Source organism: Odocoileus virginianus, chromosome 26 (assembly GCF_023699985.2).
Source record: "Odocoileus virginianus isolate 20LAN1187 ecotype Illinois chromosome 26, Ovbor_1.2, whole genome shotgun sequence".
NCBI lineage: Eukaryota > Metazoa > Chordata > Mammalia > Artiodactyla > Cervidae > Odocoileus > Odocoileus virginianus.
The window spans coordinates 10946348-10962766 of NC_069699.1; the positions used below are offsets into that span (position 1 = coordinate 10946348).

General features: G+C 44.2%; 1 protein-coding gene across 2 annotated transcripts in view; it reads left to right on the forward strand.

Moving 5' to 3' along the window:
* Nucleotides 1-7812: 7812 nt before the first annotated feature.
* Nucleotides 7813-16419, forward strand: part of MYRIP (myosin VIIA and Rab interacting protein) — a 215739-nt gene continuing 207132 nt past the window's right edge. The window contains exon 1 of one of the 2 annotated variants that reach the window (XM_020894565.2): nt 7813-8263. The gene's annotated coding sequence lies outside the window, so the exon portion shown is untranslated. Of the gene's footprint in view, nt 8264-8470; nt 8610-16419 lie in introns of those variants that run through there. The other variant, XM_020894567.2, reaches the window with a different exon arrangement.

The window sequence follows — 16419 nt, forward strand, 5'->3', positions numbered from 1 at the left end:
CTGTATGATTTGTTTGAGTGCATATCTGGGTTTCTCTTAATTGGAAAGGTCAGTTTTCATTCCAATCCCAAGAAAGGCAATGCCAAAGAATGTTCAAACTACTGCACAATTGCACTCATCTCGCATGCTAGCTAGGTAATGCTCAACTAGTCTTTAACAGCACGTGAACTGAGAAATTCCAGATGTTCAAGCTGGATTTAGAAAAGGTGAAGAAGCCAGAGATCAAATTGCCAACATCCATCAAATCATAGAAAAAGCAAGAGAATTCCAGAAAAACATCTGCTTCTGCTTCATTGACTACACTAAAGCCTTTGACTGTGTGGATCACAACAAACTGGAAAATTCTTCAAGAGATGGGAATACCAGACCACCTTGACTCCCTCCTGAGAAATCTGTATGCAGGTCAAGAAGCAACAGTTAGAGGCGGACATGGGACAACAGACTGGTTCCAAATTGGGAAAGGAGTATGTCAAGTCTGTATATTGTCACCCTGCTTATTTACCTTAGATGCAGAATGCATCATGCAAATTGTTCGGCTGAATGAAGCACAAACTGGAATCAAAATTGCTGGGAAAAATATCAATAATCTCAGATATGCAGATGACACCACCCTTATGGCAGAAAGCAAAGAGGAATTAAAGAACCTCTTGATGAAAGTGAAAGAGGAGAGTGAAAAAACTGGTTTAAAATTCAACATTCAAAAAGCTAAGATCATGGCATCTGGTCCCATCATGTCATGGCAAATAGATGGGGAAACAATGGAAACAGTGAGAGACTTTATTCTGGAGGGCTCCAAAATCACTGCAGATGGTAACTGCAGCCATGAAATTAAAAGATGCCTGCTCCTTGGAAAAAAGTTATGACAAACGTATATAGCATATTAAAAAGCAGAGACATCACTTTGCCAACAAAGGTCCATCTAGTCAAAGCTATGGCTTTTCCAGTGGTCATGTATGGATGTGAGAGTTGGACCATAAACAAAGCTGAGCACCGAAGAATTGTGCTGAGGTGTTGGAGAAGACTCTTGAGAGTCCCTTGGACTGCAAGGAGATCCAACTGGTCCATCCTAAAGGAAATCAATCCCAAATACTCATTGAAAGGACTGATGCTGAAGCTGAAGTTCCAATACTTTGGCCATCTGATGTGAAGAACTGACTCATTGGAAAAGACCCTGATGCTGGGAAAGATTGAAGGAAGGAGGAGAAGGGGATGACAGAGGATGAAATGGTTGGATGGCATCACCAACTTGATGGACATGAGTCTGAGCTCATTCCGGGAGTTGGTGATAGACAAGGAGGCCTGGTGTGCTGCAGTCCATGGGGTCACAAAGAATCAGACACGACTGAGTGACTGAACTGAACTAATTGGAAACAGGGGCTAAAAAATACGAAAGCTGGTAGTCACTGACCAAGTTCACTGAGGACTGATTGCTATAGAAGTTGTGGTCTGTTGTCCTGCACTGCTTGCTGGAGAAGTCAAGGGTCAGAGTCCTGTTATCATATATGGTCTGGCTGTTGTCCATTTGTATTCAGTCTCTCAGGGGTTCAGCTCTACTAGCTCCTTCTGCAGCAGGGTCCATCTCAAATGTGCTTTCATTTCCGTTTTCTTACCACCCTCCCACATTTCTGAAAGGACCAAGAAAAGATTTAGCCTGAGATCCTTGGGAGAGTCAAATAGTGTTTTTCCAGGGTATCCACATTCCTTCCAAATTACTCTCTCCCCCTTCTGCAAAAGAGTGCTTCTTTTTTTCCTCTCTTCCTATAGAGTAGGAGCTCCCCCTACATTAAGTTCTCTTTCCCTTCACCCTGAGAAATGTTCCTGTTCCGAGTAGGATCCACTTTTCTGTCTCATGGAGTCAGAAGCCTCTGGGCTCTTTCTTAAAGGTGGTGGTGATGCTGGTGGAAGGGGGAGTGCTGAGACCAGAAGCACCTTGCAGCACAGCAATCAGCCTACAGATTCTTCACTTCTGGAAGGAACTTTAAAATACATGAAAATTCAGGTCACCTGATTAACAGACATCGGTATGAATATTCAGCATGCACAGAAGTCTCTGAACAGCTTTGAATTGTGAATGTGGTGTAAATTTTCCCTGGCATCTTCATTCATTCAGTACATATTTATCCAGCACTTTCCTTGTGCTCGGCTCTGTCCAGGGCACTTGGAGATATTTGAGAACAAAGCAAAGAGCTCTGTCCTCCTGTAGCTTACATTCCAGAAGGGGAAGGCAAACAATAAACAGGAAACAGAAAAAGAAAGTTAATAGTGTGTTAAAGGGTGGCAAGTCCTATGGAATAAAGAAAATGCAAAGCAGGGTAGGGAGGATCAGGCAGAGGGAAAGAGGGTGGCTTCAGCTATCTCCTCTTCTTTGGAGATGCCTGCCTTTGCCATGTCAATAGCAACCTTATTGCTACGTCTCAGTGAATAAGATCAAGACAATTAAACCAACCCTCAGGGTTTGAGCATTGTTATGAAGGAGATGCACGTTCACACAGAGAACCCAGGCTAAGTTTGTGGGTATTGCTGCTAATTTTATTAATCCTTAGCTTAGCTGCAGGCTGAGTCAGCTGCCAAGGATCTGTACTGATTTGGGATTCAGAGAAACAGTGTATCTGATTTGGCTATGGAAGTTATAACCAACTCTGGGCTTCATCTTAGGGACCCAATTTATAGTAAGAAAAATCCTAACAGGAGAGAATCACAAATTCTTTGTGATTCAGTAATCATCCATATGCTTGTAAAATAATACTGTTATTATCAGTACCTATCAGCATCAGGATCCCTTATTAGATGCCCTAGTCAGTGAATGATAAATTTTCTATTATTACATCTACATTGTTCTTCCAAGATAGAATCAACTTGACTACAGAAAGCAGCAAAGCTTTTTAAAAGCTGTTATTTAGTAGCAAACAAATAGCTGTATAATAAAACATTAATTGTTCTAAAAAAAATGGAAATAGTTCTAAAAAAAAAAAAGAAAAATACTGTACTAGAAACAAATTCTTTCCTCTGCATTTCTACTTCTATTAGTCCAGTATGGAGCTGTTTCATAACTCAAGATATACATTTGGTCATGTTTTTTATTTTCTAATTCATCACTGAAGAGCAGAAAATTCAGTATTTCCAGTTTGAAGTTTTTCACCCGCCTTGAGTTGTCAAAAGATGTGAGTGTATCCTTAGCCCAGTCAGGTCCATCTCGTTCCCTCATTCAACAAACAAACTAGATGTGTGTCAGGGTATTCTCCTCTCTTGCTATCTCAGGGTGGGGCTGTTGAGGGCTGGTCCTGTGTGGCTTGGTTTGTGTAAACTTCTGTGTGGATATAAGTTTTCACTTCTCTAGGATAAATGCCCAAGGTGAAAGTACTGGATTGTATGACAGGTCTGATTTTAGGTTCGTTTTTTCTTTGATAGGCAAGATGTAGATTTATTAACATAGGATGATTGTGAGAGATGCAAGCCAGCAGGCAAGGGGGGCTCTAACCCCAAGATTAAGTTGGCTGTGTGTGTGCATGGGTGTTCAGTCGTGTCTGACTCTTTGTGACCCCATGGACTAACGCCCGCTTGGCGCCTCTGTCCATGGGATTTCCCAGGCAAGAATACTAGAGTGGGTTGCCATTTCCTCCTCCACTAATTTTAGTTTTAAAACAAATAGCCAAACTCTTTTCCAGATTGGTTGCACCATTTTACATTCCATCCAGCAATGCCTAAGTGATACGATTTCTCTGTCTTTTCCCCCAGCATTAGGTGTCACTGTTTTTCATCTTACCCATTCTGATAGGTGGGGCTTCCTTCTTCGCTCAGTTGGTAAAGAATCCACCTGCAATGCATGAGACTCTGGTTTGATTCCTGGGTTGGGAAGATCCCCTGGAGAAGGGAAAGGCTACCCACTCCAGCATTCTCGCCTGGAGAATTCCATGGACTATGCAAAGAGTCGGACATGACTGAGCAACTTTCACTTTCACTATTCTGATAGGTATGTAGTGATATCTTATTACAGTTCTACTTTACAGTTTCCTAATTGCTAATGATGTCAAGCATCTCTTCATGTGCTTATTTGCCAATTACATATACTAATATCTTGATGTCTTTTGCCCATTTTAAAATTGGATTATTTGGGGGTTTATATTGCCAAACGTTGAGAGTTCTTTACATATTCTAGGTACAAGTCCTTTGTCAAATGTTATATGTCAAATGTTCTAGGTGCCCAGAGGAAACAAAGATGTAATGTGGTCCCAATCTCAATGCACTTCCAGTCTAGTTGGGAGACTGGAGATATACCCAGATAACTAATATTACCTAACATGGGCTAAGTGGCACTGAAGAGGGAGAGATACATTTTTTTGGGGAAATCAGATAGCATGCTTTGGCTGGTAGGGAAGTAGTAGGTGAAAGTCTCTCCATTTCTATGCCAGAGAATGCCACAAAACAGCATAGAAATTTCCCTTATAAGCTAATTTTTACCCAAGTAAAAAATTACAATTTTTAGATAACTAACATATATTAAATCTCATTATGTGCAAAGCAATTTCATATACACTGTATCAATTAATAAAAATCTTATATCAATTAATAAAAATCTTATATCAATTAATAACAATTAAGGGCACTGGAGAGGATTACACCATACTTTACATGTAGAAATCTGGGATTCAGCAAAGGTTAGTAACTTGTCCAGGTCACACTGTCAGGAAATAGTAAGGTCAGACTGGCATCCTGGTCTTGTGATTCTTTTAATTCTACCCAGAATCTTCCTGAGACATATCCTTTCCTGCCAGTATAAACTCATCAGTCTTATGGCTAAGAAATGGACTTTCTGATTCACATTGTAAAAGAAGATGCAACACATGTCCTTGGTGCACAAAAGTCAATGAGCTCTTCTTGATAAAGTAAGGATCCATTGAAACGCTTACAGTGGTCAAGATCATGCAGAAACTGGAAAAGCAGGCATAACTGCTGAGCCATGAGGGGTAAAGGGGAGACAGACAATGATGGAACTCCATAAAGCTTTACTGGACAACGGACCGCTCAGGACGGAGTCCATCAAGGAGGTCGTATTCCAGGTCATCTTGTTACCAGTTCATTGTTCGCCAAATCATCTTCAAAGGCCAAACCTTTCCTGGGGAATGCTTTTATTTTATTTTATTTTGGGGAATGCTTTTAAAAGATCAACAAGAGCTCTGCTCTGGTGAAGAACTAAAGCTATGCCTGTTTCTGACCTGAAAGTGAAAGCGTTAGTCGCTAAGTACCAATCTTTGCCTCTCCGTAGGCTATAACCCAACAGGCTCCTCTGTCGGTGGAAACTCTCCAGGCAAGAATATTGGAGCGGGTTGCTGTTCCCTTTTCCAGGGGATATTCCTGACCCAGGGACCAAACCTGGCTCTCCTGAAGGGAAGCAGAGTGTTTCCCTTGTGGCTCAGCTGGTAAAGAATCCGCCTGCAATGCGGGAGACCTGGGTTCGATCCCTGGGTTGGGAAGATCCCCTGGAGAAGGGAAAGGCTACCTACTCCAGTATTCTGGCCTGGAGAATTCCATGGACTGTATAGTCCATGGGATCAAAAGAGTCAGACAAGACTGAGCGACTTTCACTATTTACCATCTGAGCCACCAGGGAAACCCCAAAGGACAACAAATAGGGAACTGGGCTCTTTCTCACTCATAATGTCTCTGGATATCCATCTGTACTTTCTTCCTGTTTTATCTGTGACCTTGACCAAATCACTGAACTAGTCCATACTTACTTGTCTTTCTTTTAAAACGTTTATAACTTAGGGAAGACGTTAGGACCTTGATTCTGAAACAGTCTGTAAAGAGGTGAATTTAAATATTAGGTCAGTTGTGCAAACACCTGTATGACCTCAAATAACCTTTGAAGCCAGCCCCCATTCTGTCATGACACAGCCCCTGGCAGGCCATATGTGGAGAGTAATGCTTTCACATTCTACATGCTAAACTTTACCCTGCTGGCCTGGGATCCAGATGCAAAAGCAGAGGTCTTCACAAAGTCTGCACATAAATGAACACAAGCATTAACGTTCGGCTTACCAGTGACCAGTCAGGAACCACTGGCAAACATATGGGCGAATTTACTCCCAACACAGTGTCCATCTCATTGTCTCCACCAACAGTCAGAATCCCCCAGGCAAACAAGCAAATACCCAAGTCCCAGACTATTCAAGGGGTAAAGCATGACTGAAACAGGGCAAACGAGTCTTCCTGGGTGGTTTAATGTGCACTCTGGGAAAGAAAAGACTGCCTCCTTGAATTCTGACCACTGGGAAGAAAAGAGTGAAGCTGTCAGGGGCCACCATGGAGTGAGTAAGCTTAACAGTGAAACCCACAGTGGAAAGCAGAGAGGAGAGGAGGAGGGAGAGAGGAATTAAGAGTAGGGGCTGAGATTCCAGTTCTACTTCTGACATCACTTGAGAGCCCCTGAATTCATCTGCACCTGTAGTTAGACCTACCATTTTGTATAACAAAAGGTAAAAATAAGAACATTAGAGAAATACGTTTGGTTGTAGATTTTCTCTAAGAGGGTACTCATGAAGGTGACAGCAATGGATGTCACCAGGAAGAGAAATTGAGAGGCTGGGAGACAAGGGTGACAGAGAGTCTTGTTAACTTTGTATTCATTTGCACAGTTAAATTTTCGTACCACTGCCAACGCTAATTAAGCTCAGATAAGTAAAATTAAAATTGAATGCAAATAAAACAGAAACAAAACACAAACTTTCTTTCACTTTACTAGTTTGTGGGTAAATAAAATCGGTTTGAGAGAGGAAACCAGATCTTCAGAGAAAACAACTCCTTTACCTTCCAAGTTCCCTTCTTACAGGTGTTTTAGTGGGGCTGCTGCACACAGGTCATTAAGTGAGCCGTCCATTTCTACTGCGCAAATTTACACGGAGAGAACAGGCTCGACCCATGGTCCTGAGAAAAGATTCCCAGGGTTTTAGGAATCACCCAAGTAGCTTTATTCGGCTACTTTATCAGAATAAAGGTCTTTCGCTGCGACTTCCGTCCTGCAGCGAAAATTCATAATGTAACAGCCGAGTTGTTGGGGCTGAGGCAGTCCGTCTTAGAAAGATTCCGGGTCCTGTGCCCTAATGGATGCAAAAGCAACGAAGCCCTGGCTGGAGGGGAACCTTTAAACTCCCAGTCTTTCTTCCGGCATCTGGAACTCCAGGCAAGAGCCCAAATGCAGTCCTCATGGGCAGCAATCGCTGGGCATCCTTTGACAGTGCGAGCTCACTGACCCTGCGGTGCGGCAGCTACGGGGCTCTGGGGCATTCGGGAACGCAAACGCCTGGGGACTGCGAGCTCTCTGAGTCAATCATCAGACCAGTCAACGCGTGTTGAACGAAGGGGCGTCGCTAGCGCAGGAAATTCAGGAAAGAACGAAAGGAACCCAGACCAGGGGATGGGTCACCACGGTGACTTTCAATACCCGGGCTCTGTGAGGTAAGGAAGAGCTGTCTCTGGAGACCTCCCGGCTTCGGTGAGGCTGGGAAGGGAGGGCGCCCACACTCTGGAAGCCACGCCGGGCCGGGATTCGGGTGACCAGTCACTCGGAGGTCAGGGAGGGTCTGGTCGCCCGGGGGTGCAGGGGCAGGAAAACTCTTATTTCACGGTTGGGAGTGACCTGGGGTCTGTCTGAGAACTCTGTGGCCGAGGCCCCAACACCGCACTGAGCTGGTGAGCGAGGGGCGCGCGGCTCCGACCCCGGCGCGCACCCCGAGCCCCGCCCCCCGAGCCCCGCCCCCTGCTGCGCCCCGCCCCGCCCCTCCGGCGCGTGCCGCCTGCGTGCGGGGAGGGGGGCCTGAGCCGCCCGCTGGGCACCCTGGCCCCAGCGCAGGCGCGAGCACGCGCCCCCTCCCGCCTGGTGCCCCGCACGCGCCCCGGCTCCCAGCGCCTCTGATTGGCCGTCAGCCCGGCCAGCAGGTGTCACCTGGGGCTGCGGCCCCGCTGGCCCTGGTTGCCTGCGGCGCGGGCGCCTCCCTCGCACCCGCTACCGCCGCCGCGCTCCCGCCTCCCGCGCCTGCTCTGGGCTCCCGCTGCGGCTGCGGTTCTGGCGGCCGAGCCCCCGCGGCGGCGCTGCAGCTCAGATCTGCCGCGCTGACAGACCCGCGCCACTGCCTGGCTGCTCGCAGCTTCCTAATCCACGCGGCGCGCTGCGGCAGGTGCCCCGGGCATCCCAAAGCACCGTGGCCTGAGCCCGGAGGCCATCGATGACCCCGCTCACGTACCTACTCTAGCCCGGCCACCCCGTGTGAGTACCGTCCCCTCCTCTCTGGCAGATTTGCGCCATTCTGCTCCTTATGTTGCCGCAACTTCGGGGGTGGGTGTATGGAGGTGTTTCTCATGTCCCCGTAGTACACCCCGTGCGTGCGTGTCCTGAGCGAGGGCCCCCGGGCACGGCCAGTCAGCCTCTGCGGAGGGGGATGGGGGGGGGCATCAAACTTGCTAGGGGGGTCGTCACAGAATCGGGACCATCTTTTTCCTGCTGCCGGGTTGGAGCTCAGCTCTGCATTTCCTTCGAGGTTTGCGATTCCACTGGCCATGTAGCTCTTGGGCTGCGGTTCACTGCTCACCCACTACGCTCCTTAAATCGTCAGGTAAGCGCCGGGAGCAGCCCAGTGTGGCCGACTTGATTCTTCCCACTCTTAATTTCTGTAAAATGGGACTAAGTGGGGACTTGCTCAAGGTCATGGCCAGTGCACAGTCTAAGAACCGGAGTCGATAGGAATCTGGCAGGGTTCTCGGACTGCTTGGGGAGGGTTGGCTGTTGCAGGTCTGGGGGTGCTCACTTCAGCTTCACTGCCCCCCTTCTCCTTCCTGCTCCCTCCCCTCCAACTCCACTGCTTTTGGAGAAGTCTGGAGTCAATTCTAAGATATTCTTCAGAGGTTAGGAGGTAGCTGAGGAGGGCCTATGGGGAGTGCAGAGCGGTCCCGTGTTGGAAACCCCAGGGACCTGCAGCATTAGCAGCATCCTCTCCGTTCCCTGCAACTTAATTTACTAACATCCCCGCAGAGTAGGGGAATTTGCTGGGTGCCTGAAAATTCCCCTGCTAGGGTCAGCCCTGTTCCGTTTCCTTCTCCCAAATAAACCCTATCCCCAGGGTAAGTATTTGAGAGACTCGAACTGCACACACCAGTCTGGGTCCCGGGACTTCCTAAGAGAAGCTGTAGGTTCTGCACTGGGCTCCCATCTGTTCTCGGAAAATGCTTTATGTCTGGATTATTTCTGGCCGCTTCACTCCCTACCCCTCGATCTGGATGTTTCCCACTTTCCCAGGGGAAGGTGGAGCCTAGTCTCAGAATGTATGTAAATATCACTACACAGCTCCGGTGAGGCAGTGTGGGCGGTTCTCAGAGCCTTGAGTGGAGAGGGTCGCGCCTCCTCTGTTGACATTATCACCCTGTCCCTCCAACTCAGTCTCCCTTGCCCCTCCTCAGGGAAAAGATCACCACGTAGGTAGCTTTGTGATATCTGACAAACATCTTGGAGCCTCAACTTTTAAAATCTAGACAATGGAATAATTCCCCCCCCCCCTTCCCAAAGCCGCTGGGGTTCAGGGTACCTGATAGATGTGAAAGTAAAAGGAAGACAGTCCAAGAAGATCTGAGCTGTGGATGGAAATAGGGGTGATTTAAATATATTTCACAGCAACTTTGGGACTGTATTCATAGGTCTAAAAATCCTTGTTTCCTGACAAATTCAGTTTAAAAAGACTTTGAAAATACTACTTTCCATCTTCCTGTTGCTAATGCCTTGTCTGGCCATGGACAGCCCCCTCTTGCCTCATTAGGCACCCTCCCCTCCCCTCCCCGCTATCCAGCACATCTGTTGTTTGTCTCTATGGGCTGAAAGCTGGCTGCCCCTCTGTGGGTCTGGGGGATGTGTCTGGAGTTGGGAGTTGAGTCTGGTGGTGGGGCAAAGCATGTGTGTGTGTGTGGGTGGGGCTGTTTCTGTGGAGATGGTGTGTATCTCTGTGGCAGGATTCTCTTTGTGGTCTAGGTGTTGAGTGTGGAGGCGGAGGGGGAATGGTCTGCTCCAGGATCTGAGAAAGTCAACTGTTAACCACCTCAGCAATTTAAGCTAACAGTGGTATCGATTGTGTCCTGTCTCCTTCCTCCCTATCCAGAGCCCATCTGTGGCCATGGCCCTTAGAGCAATTGATACACAGACTGAAGTGCCTGGTGGAGAACTAGGCATGCCCCTCAGTTTGCCTTCCTGGTTATTATTGTGTTTGTCTCAAAGGCCAGGTAAGGAGAGTTCACTGAATGGTCAGACCTTTCTGGGATGATAGTTTCTGCACAGATCTGAAGATTTTCACAAACTGAACAGATTAAGACCTAGAATATTCCCAGCTTCCAGATTATCCCCTGCAGAAACTATCAGTTCCCTTCCCCTGAAGGTAACCACCATCCTGCTTAGTTTTGTCAGATCAGTTTTATTTTTTATTCCTATTATTATTTATCATTTTAGTTTCAAAACCGCTTGATGGTTTTCACCTCCTTTTTTTAAATATATGCAAACCAAAGGTAATTATACCTAAGCTAGCCCAAAAAACTCGAAGGAAGAATTTGGTCTTAAGATCTGGGTGGAATCCGATCTGGTTGTCCCCAGTCTGATCATCAGTTCTTGGGTGAGGCAACAATCCCAACCCCACATATAACAGTGCTGACACTGAGGATGGTTTATTCATAGAGCGTATTTGACTAATGCGGGTCCAAAATAGTGATAATAAAATATGAACGAAGGAAAGATAGGAGTGAATTCATTTGACCTATGAAAATAGAAGTATTTTGAATTCCTCAAAGTTAAAAAGTTGGTGAAGAAGCACCGAATTTGAAGAGTGAATTATGAGCTGTTCGCGCTGTTGCCACACGGTGGCGCCACATTGGCTGCGTAACTGTATACCCACCGTCCTTCTGAAACCCCCAGGAAGGAACCCTAGGAATAAAATTGAACAGCTCAGTATCTCCAAAAGGGATTTACAAATACTGTGGTTTTTCCTGTATCTGGCAGACAGGCGGCCTCTCTGGTGCCTGCTACTAAGACCTTGAATAGACCCCTATCCCAGCTTTTGAGAAGGGTGACTTGGGGGTTAGAGGCAGTTGTGTGTGGGAGGTGAGTGGACCTGAGACACTCTTGCCTTCTCTTTAATACTGTGAAGCTGCGTTATGTCCTTGGAATTCTAAAGGGGTCAACCCAAAAGCTAACTTAAGTGCATTGTGATCCTTTTGGTCTCATTTCACCCCAGAATTCTTCCAAGGGTGTGAGATAAGGAGTTCTTTATCTTGAGTCAGGTCGCTGTGTTCAAAGAGCACTGTCTATGGTGAACTCGGAAGAATCAATAGGCCTGAGTATAGCCAAACGGCTGCTAGAAGAAATGCCCTGTGTTCCACCGGGAGGGGGCCAAGTCACAGGGGACCCCCCCGGGGCTGGGCGTGTTGGGCCCCGCTGTGGAGAGGCCTGAGTGGACCCGTTTAGCACCCTCCTGCCATCCACTGCCTTTTCACCATCATCGTGACCGAGACTCTGTTCAGAAGACCTTGTTCATGTGATGGCTGCTGTGCCTTTGATTGCTGAGATGTTGAGTGTTGGCGTATGCTGGCCACTACGTATGTACTCGCTTACTGTCCCAAACGGGAGGAGAGTGATGTTCTCATTCTATTGATGAAGGTGCTGGGCCTTGCCAGGTAAGCACTCTTCAGTTTCCACACTGAGTGAGTTAGAGTGAGGACGACAGCCAGGCTCCCAGACAGCTTCCCTAGCTGAGTTGTACCGTCTGCAGGGTGAGAGGAGTCTTGCATGGTTCTCCTGTCCTCTCTGGCACCTGGTATAGCACGTTCTAACTTCTTGTTACAGCTTCTTGTAGTAGCTTCTCGAGTCCAAGTATGGGATTGCCATAAATAGAAACTCCTCTGCTGAGTGAGGGGGAGATCCACACAGTGAAGGATGGGGATTTGGAGCTGAGTCCATGCAGCCTGTAACACTGAGGCTAAGTGTGTGCCTGTCAGAATGTGTAGTCCCATTTTGTGTTTAAAATTTTATGTACATAGAAATAAGACTCACAGATGTAAAAAACCAAACTTACAGTTACCAAAAGAGAAACTGTGAGGGGAGATAAATTAGGAATTTAGGATTAACAGATACATACTACTATATATAAAATAGATAAACAGCAAGGACCTACTACTGTATAGCACGGGGAACTATATTCAATACCTGTAATAACCTATAATGGAAAAGAATCTGAGAAAGAATATATATATATATGTGTGTGTGTGTGTGTGTGTTTCTGTATAACTGAATCACTCTGTTATACCCCTGAAATGAATACAACATTGTAAATCTACTATACTTCATTTATAAAAAAAGATGCTCTCAGAAGAACTCCATGTTAACCTGGAGGATTGAAGGTGGAAGGGAGAAATGCACAGAGGATTATTGATGTCTATCCTTTAATAAAATGGTGTATTAAAAATTAAAACAATAAACAGGGACTTTCTTGGACCCCTCAGGTCCAGTGGTTAAGACCCCATGCTCCCAATGCAGGAGTCCTGGATTTGATCCCTGGTCAGGGAACTAGATCCTACATGCCACAACTAAAGATCCTTATATGCCACAGCTAAAGATTCTGTGTGCCAGAGCTGGTGCAGCCAAACAAATAAATAAATATAAATATAAAAAGCCACAAACAGATACATTATAAAAAAACTATAGGTTTCCTTGGTGGCTCAGTGGTAAAGAATCTGCCTGCCAATACAGGAGACACAGGCTCAGTCCCTGATCCCAGAAGCTCCCGCATGCCACAGAGCAACCAAGCCTGTGCCCCACAACTACTGAGCCTGTGAGCCATGTGCTGCAACTACTGAAGCCCGAGCATCCTAGAGCCCATGCTCTGCAATGAGAGAAGCCACCTCAACGAGAAGCCCGCGCACCACAGCTAGAGAGCAGCCGTGCTTAGCACAACTGGAGAAAGTCCCTTCTGCTACTGCAGAAAGTATTGCAGGGAATATTCTTGATAGGCTCTTGTAGAAATGTGAAGGAGTGTGTCTGAGGCATATATCCCTAGGAGCTGAGTAACTGGGTGATAGGATATACTTGCATCAGCTCCTTGCTGTTACTTCAGCCCTTCGAGGTTTCGCACGTTGCCCTTTAGAGCCGCTGCGCCACTTCACACTCCCACCAGCACTGTTCTGGGGTTCTTTGTCTCCCTGTATCTTTGGCTATGCCTGACTTTAATTAGATGTTTTAACTTGGGTTAATTTGATAAGTATGCAATGTATTTCACTGCTTTTCTTTTGCATTTCCCTTAGAGAGCTTTTAAAAATGTTTTGATTCCCGAGTTTCTTTTCTAGGCATCACCATTTTTTAGTAAATAAAACTTTCAGATCTTAAAACTCATTTGACATTTATATTTCTGTACTGTGTGAGGCAGGGATCTAATGTTTTCCATGTTGAAAACCATTACCACATTATCACTGAATATTTAACTATTTTTCTATTTTGCTGCCACCTCTACCATATACCAATTTTGGTTACTTTTTTTTTTTTCAGATCTTTTTCTTAACTCTGTTCTGTTCTATTAATCTTTCTGTGATTCCTGAGCTAATATCACTTTCATTTAATTATTAAAGTTTTACAATAAATCTTCCGTTCTTAGCCTTTTTCTCCTAAATTGTCTTGGCTGTTCTTGATCCTCTAGGCTTCAAATGAGTTTTAGGATCTATCCTAAATATCACTTCCCATGAAAAATACTATTATCACAATTTGGTAAAAATAGAAAATGAAAATGTGTTCTCTTGTTTCTTTTTCTTCAAATATAGTGCTAATCAAACTTTTTTATTTCTCATTATTTAGTCTGAAATTTTGGTCCCCATCTTAAGTGGGTTTACTTTAAGTAACTCCTCTGTGGTACCAAAGATCCTTGAATAATAAGGATCAGATGAATATAATTCTTTTAAACACAAATGAGAATTTTTTTAACTCAACAAAATGTGAGCAGCATTAATGTCAATGATTATTCTTCTGTGTCATTATTTTTATCCTCTTAATAATCCATTTCATCTGTGTACTGTAATTTAGTCAACAAAATCATTCTTTTAAAACATTAAGCACTTTATACTTTTTAATTATAGCCTAACCTTTGCATGCATTTTTGTTTTCTTAGGATGAATTATTTCGTCAAAATTTGCTTACTTTTCTTTAAATATTTGATACATATTGCCAAATGTCCCTCCAGGAAAGTGTATAAATTTGTATTGCTACTGGTAGTGTCTGAGTGGGCCAGAGCCCTAGGCCTTGTTAGTGAGAGACATAATTATTCATCAGCTTTGTTAATTTCATAGGCAAAGGGAAAAAAAGAACCTTATTTTTACTTTGCTTTTCTTTTCTAGGGGGACAGAATATACTTTCATGTTTATTCATAGCCCACTTTGCTACAGAATTTTCCATAAGGGTGGTTTCTCTTTTACTTTCTGTGAAAGAATCTTGCATTATCACTTAGTGTTTTTGAGAGAACTATCAGATTGTTTTATACAGATTATGTTCATATTTTTTAACTGTTAAACATCATTCCATTGTATGAAAATACTGTATTTTATAAATCTGTCTCCTTCATGATGGATTTTAGCTTCTTTCTGTATTTCTTCTGTGGCTATGATACAGATGTGTGCAGTAAATATCTTTGAAATGTATTCATGCACATCAAAAGAAATTCATGAGAATGTATGCCCAAAGTAGAACTGAAGGGTCATATTTATAATAGAAACTTACATATTTACATATATAATATACATATATTACATGTTTATATATAAATGTGACTATCTGGTGCCAAATTGCTCCCAAAATGGCTATACTCACTTAACATCCCTAGCAGTGTGTATGTGAGTATCTGTCACTTTAAGGAAATAATAATAATACTAGAGAAGTAGGAACAAAGATGCTAAACTGAAAAGTATGTATATGTGTTTGTAGTATATATAATTATCAAGTTCATTTAGAAATCTCAGAGTTCTTTTTTACCTTTTCATTTTGAATCCTGCATCATATATATGATTAAGTATATAAGTCATAAACATGATATAAATATTTACCTGACTTAGGAGAACTGGTAAGAGTTTAAAAGGTGAGTGATTTTTATAGTGTCATTATTCGGGGCAATCTACAAAACGGGGTGAGCACTTGACAACCAGAAAAGCACCTCCACCCAGCTCTTTGCTTCTCCACCCAGGGCAGGAGTTCTAGGGTGGGTTCTAGTTCTCTCCTCTTTTAAAATTTAGAAGACCTTGGTTGGTAAGCCTGAGATAATAATGTACCATTAACACCATGTTGCTAATGACCTTATGTGATTACTAGTTACTAGTGACCAGAACAGCCTGAAACCACCAGATGGTTCTTGAGGAAAAGGCTCAAAGACAGATTTATTTGGGGACGGGCTGATTACTTTACTGCTGGAAACCTCACTCACTCCAGACTTAACTCTGAGAATCGATTCGGTGTTTGTGTAGAGAGAGTCAAAAGAGTTTTATGAAACTGCCTAAAAGCTGTTTGAAAACCGCTTTTGGTGTTGTATTCAACCATGTGTTATTTGCCCCTGTTACCTTCCCTAGGTAAATATGAGTTAAATTTTTTGGTGTATGTTTATGTATCATCAGCTGAGAAAAGAAACCCACTCCATGGAAAGTCCTTCTGTGGCTATGATTTACAGCATAATGCCACTGATGTGACAGATATGTGATCTGCAGCTGGGATGCACAGATCCATCCTGTGGGCGGACAGTTTAATCTCACTGAGCAGACACGGGAGAAGAACAGGAAGGTGAGAGAGAGGAAGGGGGTTGCCTACAAGACAGAGGTCATGACCCCCTCTAGATCCACGTTCCCAGGATTTAGTGTGGCTATTTGCCAAAGTCTCCAAATAATCCCACACTGACTCATGGCTCATGGTTCTCCCTTTTTGATATGTAATTTAACTACCAAAACTATAGCGGGTCATTTCCTAGGCTTGGAAGACTGGATATTCCTGGAGAAAAGGAAAATGACCCAAACCCCTTTACATAATCTTTTTTTTTTCCCTGAAGATAGTCCAATCTGCATAAACAATGCTGCCGGCTCCAAAGCTCTTCCTAACCTCCCCATGAAAACCTTTGTCTCAATCATCATTTTACTTTATCTGTGTAGCTCAGCCTCTGAGAATCTGGCACGTTCTGTTTTTGTGTTATATAAATGTGGTTTTGTTGTTTTGCTTTCTTTGAAAAGCAATTTATTGATCATTAGGGACTTTGATTTACTAGAATGACATGTAAGCAGAGTATTTGAGATTCATCTCTTTCTTTTATGGCTAATTAGCAGAAAAGTTTTAAATGCTGTTTTGATGGAATCCTTGTTGAAAACCTCCTAGAAATCCGT